Genomic DNA, 5,926 nt, shown 5'->3' with positions numbered 1-5,926 from the left:
ATATATATATTTATATTTATATAAAAAGACTAATAATAGTATGTTATACATCGATAGCAGCAACAGCTTTTCCAGGTTCTGCAGTCATCTGAACAAAATTATAGACATTCAACACATTCCATTAAAAACAAAACAAAACAAAACAAAACAAAAAACAAAGACAAGAATAATATCCAGAAAACAGCAAAGTTCTGTTGCTGTTGTGGTACCTGGGACCATTTATTTTATTAGCATCTTAATCATCATCTGGAAAGAGAACATTCTAGAGTAATATCATTAAATGTAGCTCTGATAAAGCACAGTCCCTACTATGTATCCTAAAGCAGGTACAAGATATTTTATATTCATAGAGGTATGATACAATACCATCCTACATCAATAATACTAGAATCAGTTTTGGTTTGAAATTTACTTTGTCTGCAAATAAGATTGCTACCCCTGTTTTTTTCTGGGCTCCTGTCACATGGAGAATTGTTTTCTACCTTTTCACTTTCAGTCTATGGGCTTCTTTTTGCACTCAATGTGTTTCTTGTGTACAACATATTGTTGGATTTTGCTTCTTATTCCATTTTGCCAGTCTATCTCTCTTGATTGGTGAGTTGAGGCCATTGACCTTGGTGGTTATAACTGATATGTACTGACTTATTATTGACATGTTATTGGCCTTTTGTTGACTCTTTTTACTTTTTCACCTCCTTTTAATTTCTTGCCTTGCCTATTTGATTAGCTCTGTTGGGCCTCATGGTGTTGTTGCCTTCATTGTCTTTTTCTAGGATCTTGTTTAGAATTTCTTGTACTGCTGGTTTGGTATTCGTGTAGTTTCTCAGGTGTTCTTTGTCATGGAAGTGTCTTATTTCCCCATCCATTTTGAAAGAGAGTTTTGCTGGATACATCAGTCTAGGTTGGAGGTTGTTCTCTTTTAGTACTTGAAATATCTCATTCCAGGCTCTCCTTGCCCCAAGGGTTTGTGTTGAAAAGTCTGCTGTGATTCTGATGGGCTTTCCTTTGTATGTGATTTGTTTCTTTTCTCTTACTGCTTGTAGTATTTTGTTCTTCTGTTGGGTTTCTGGGATCTTGATTATTATATGTCTAGGTGTAGATTTTTTTTTATTGTAGCTAGTTGGGGTCCTATATGCCTCAGTTATCTGAATGTCAAATTCTTCCCCTCTGTTTGGGAAGTTTTCTGTCATTAATTCTGCAAACAGCTTTTTTAAGTCATTTGTATTTTCTCCTGCTACTTCATGTATTCCTATCAGTCTTATGTTATTCTTCTTTGCATCATCTAGGAGTTGTTGGATCGATTTCTCATGATCTCTTACTGTTTTTAAGAGACCTCTCTTTTCATGGTCACTGACTGCAATCTTATCTTCTATATCTGAGAGTCTATCTTTGCATTCTTTTATTCTGTTGCATACACTTTCAATAGAGTGTTTAATCTCCTGGATATCTGTTTGAATCTGTTTTATGGATTCCATTTCTTTCCTATGTTGGGTGTTTATTTTTTCCATTTTTTTCTTATGCTGGGCCTTCATGGCTTCTGTCATGGTCCTGAGCTCATCTATTTTTTTTGTCAGTTTCTGCTCTAGAGTCTCGAATCACGACTTCCATTTTGCTCACTATCTCTATGGTTATCTGGGAAATTATTTCTGTTTTGAATTTTTCTAGAGCCTGATTGATCTGTTTTGTTACTTCCTGTGCTTTGAGTTCAGGGTGTCCTGGTTGTTCACTATTGGCCTTTTCATCCTCATTTGCCCTACTGTTTGCAGTTGGTAAACTGGAAGTCTGTCCTTGTGTCTTGCTTAAGTGTTTTCTCATTTTTATTTTTGTTGTTGGACTGTCCTTGGTTTAATCTCTGGATTATCACCCAAATCTTCCTGATATAGTTGTGCCCTAGCTTCTGTGACTCTAATGACCCACAGACATTCTCATCTTCATAACATCAGAGAAAACAGCTCATCAATTCAACCGCAATGCTTTACCCCAACTGATACAATCAGCAACACATTAAGATCAAGCACAACTTTGACACTGACCACCAGTGGTAGTCACTAGTCTATCACCCTTAAATCATCTGAATTAAATTGAAATCAAGAAGCAGCCCAGAACATGTCTGCAGTGAACAAAATTTCAGTATAGTGCATTTACCATTTAATGGCTCAGACAGAGCGAGGATGCAAGACCCCTGATCTCAGTTAACTGATGGCTGAACCCCATGATGCTGACTGACCTTGGGCTGCAAGGCCCAGATTGAATTTCCCAACCTTCTGAATGGTTGAACTCTACACCGTTCTCTTACAGGTTTCCCACACCCTTTCTTAAGATGTTCATTCCCAACCTTCTGAATGGTTGAACTCTACACCGTTCTCTTACAGGTTTCCCACACCCTTTCTTTAAAGATGTTCAAAGTTGGGAACTCAGAAAACTACCCTTGATGACCACCTCTGCCTCTGCAGAGTGGGTCCAAAGACTGGCACAGTCAGGAGGTCAGAGAGTGCGGGGGGCAGATTATGGGGGTTCAGGGGCGTGTGCACTGCTACCTTCCTGGCGCTTGAGCAATGGTGGCTGGGTCGGGAGCAGGCGTGGCTCTCCTTCCCGCGGTGGATCAGGGCCCAGACCTCCCAGAGCTTGAGCGATGGCAGCTGGCTAGAATAATTTTAATAGAACTTTCTTTTCCAGAAACAATAATAAAGGAAGCAAGGCATTCTGTAAAATGTGGTCCTGAACAAGTCACAGTAAAAAGTAAATGTATCCTTAGCATCCACCTTCTCAAGAGAGGTTGCTGTCTGTTCCCTAGCCTTGGAAACAAGGTGAAGAAGAACCTATAAGCAACTTTGGGCAAGGGGCTTCCAAAACAAAGCTGAAACAGTTGAACATGGTCTCTTCAGAAAATTATTTGGGAGCAACCTAACCAAGGGGTCTGCATCATTTTTTTTTTTTTTTTGGTAGCAGAGATGGAACTCGGGACCTTGAGGCAGGTGGTGGCACCACTGAGCTAAATCCCCGGCCCACTGCATCCTATTTTAAATAATGATACAAAGGTGAAACAGCTCCCCCCAAGTAGCGCTGCTGCCAGGGCTGGGCCCAGTCCTGTGCTCACCTGTGTGATGCTTTCAAGCCTAACCTGGATGCTCCTTCTGTAAGGGACATCGTTTTCCTTTACAGGCTCAGGGTCTAGAGTGCTCTCTGATTGTGCATGAGGTGAGCACCAACTCCACAGGATATTTTAGGGCTTGAAGTCAAAGTATTTTTCTAACATGTGAGGCAGAGTCCATGTGTCAATGGTCCATATCCAGTTTGTTCTAATTTCTCACCACGCATTTGTAGATCTAGGACAACACACTTCTGTTATATCATCATAAGTCACACTTAATGTCCAGCCTAATTTATGAGTAATGTTCTGTGCCTGGAAATGGTCCCTGTATTTAACAATAACACTTATATGTAAAACAATCCACTGTTGAAACATACATGGTCACAAAACATGAACGATCTTCTGTAGACCAAGCAAATGTTTTTAGTCATAATTGTTGCACACCAATCCACAGTCAGAAACCCCAAGATAAAAAATTTACACAATGCAAACAATAACTTAAAATACACATGCACACACATACACACACTTTCTCACACACTTCTTACAGAACTGTGGTCGGGGAAACTCTATCTGTTGCATGCCACTGAAGGCATATTTTGCTAAACTGCTGTTTCGGATATCTTTGTTTAGAAAATCTGTCACAGTTGGGCAGAGCTTTACTGAATGAGCAGAAAAGAAAGATATGTTTATGGCAGCGAAAGCATCTTTCAAGATGCATCTCAGGACGTAAAGTTTGGAACTGAAATGTGCTATCAAACCAGCTGCAAAAAGTGCAGAGCAGCCATCTCTCAAGATCATACATGATACTCACATAGGCAGGAAAGCATTAGGATACATAGCTTGTTGGCCCTGTCCCATGTTGCCACATAATTTGGTCATGTGTAAATTTCTCAAAAGATTCATACTAATTTGGTATCAAGAGTTTGCAATACTCCTCTCGAGTTTTACCTTCATAGTCTTTAAAATTTTTTTAAAAATTAATTTTATTGGTACATTTAAGGTATACAATGTAATGACATTCATCATTGGAAATTTGCACCTTTACACAATCCATCTTGGTTCTTATTTTTTCCCCATTCCCCGGCCCTCCCTTCAACCACTCCACCCCTCCCTGTCTACAAAGACTTTGTTTCCATTTTTCCTTTTCTCATATTAATTCCATTCCCTTCTTTCTTTTCCCTATCCTCCCACTTCCCCTTCCCCTTTGCACCTTTTCTTTTTATTTCACATTATCTATTATACCTTTTAGTCCTTATTTACACTTTCAGTTTCTTGCACTAGAGAAATGATTTGGTATTTTCACATGTGTTTCCTATTTATTTCACTTAAGAGTATCTTCATAGTCTTTTAAGAGCCTCTTGCCACATCCCAACTTGTTGGAGGGTAAAGCTGGGCTGGTCCTTTTTCAACAAGAAAGAACCTGGAGAACTAGGTGCCATGAACGCTGAGGGGTGAGGCTGGTTTTCTGGAGTGCAAGCTTCACTCTGATTGAGGACAACTTCTAAATATCTCCACCTTGATAATGACTATATTCTTGCTTTTTTTGGGAGTGGGGAGGGTCCTGGGGATTGAACTCAGGACCTCACACTTGCCAGGCAGATGCAGAGCCACTGAGCTAGATTCCCGGGACTTGCTTTATGTTCTGAAAAAATTTGCTCCAGATTTGGAAGGTGTCACTCACTGCTGGGTGGGTGGGGAGAGGGCACAGCCCTGCATACTGTGCAGCGGAGGGGCCAAGAACCAGGAGCAGACGGGGCAAAAACTGTGGGCCAACTTCTGGCTCTTGAGTGGGTCTCACAAGCCAAGCTGGCTCCATTGTTGCCTCCAGCACCTTGAGTTATTTTTGTGATGAAAAATATGCCTGTGTCTTGAATGCCCCAGTACTTATGTGCATCTGCATATGTGATAGAGTTTTGTAGAATTACACACAAATGGATACCCTCACTCTGAAAAATAAAGTTATGTAAAAAGTGATGAAACTCAAGTGGGATTTGTAGTGTAGGTAATATAGCTCTATCAAGACCGGTTTCTTGGATTGGATAATATACTGTACTGTGTAATTTATCACTTCTGCTGAAGTCTGGGTAGTGAGTATACAGAAACTTTGTATACTTTTTTTTAATTTAAAAAATCCTCAGTTTTACAGAGATGCAGTACTGTAAGGAAGAGGGACCTCCAGGGTACGCAGACGCCATCTTCAGCTGTGTGGATATTGGTGTTTATAAGGCACACTGAGCACGCTGAGTGGCAGGGGTGGGGACTCTCCTGTCTGAACCTACTGTGGAGCACAGCAGCAATTACTTGGGATCCTGCAGGCTCCTGCTGTCACGTGAAGCTGCAGGAGGGGAGAACGGCACCTGACTGGTCTCCTCACGGAGGCCCACCCAGAAGCAGTTAGCAGGTCAGTAGTGGCCATTCCTGGGGAGGGCTAAAGCCTTATGGATTCACACTCAGAATGAGAAAAGCCTACTGTTTCAGATGCACTCACTTGTGGACATGCTTTTGCAGACCTTAAATCTGAAAACACAGAGAATGGGCAATTGAAGAGGACTTTCTTTGAAATTAGGCTTTTGTGACCCACTAATTGTAAGGTTGCATTGTGTGTGTCATAAAGCTGACTTCTTCTTTAAAATCTTTATTGTTTATCGGTACATTTTAGGTATACACTACAGTTACATTCATCATTGGGATCTTGTGCCTTTACATGACTAACCTTGGTTCTTATTTTTCCCCATTCCCCAGCCCTCCCTTCACCCCCTCCACCCATTCCTGTTTACAAAGTCTTTGTTTCCATGTTTTTCCTTTTCAAATATTTTTTCTTTTTCCTTTCTA

The sequence above is a fragment of the Fukomys damarensis genome, unplaced genomic scaffold (genome assembly GCF_012274545.1).
Source record: "Fukomys damarensis isolate Sample0158 unplaced genomic scaffold, DMR_v1.0_HiC HiC_scaffold_16, whole genome shotgun sequence".
NCBI lineage: Eukaryota > Metazoa > Chordata > Mammalia > Rodentia > Bathyergidae > Fukomys > Fukomys damarensis.
This window is presented reverse-complemented; position numbering follows the sequence as displayed.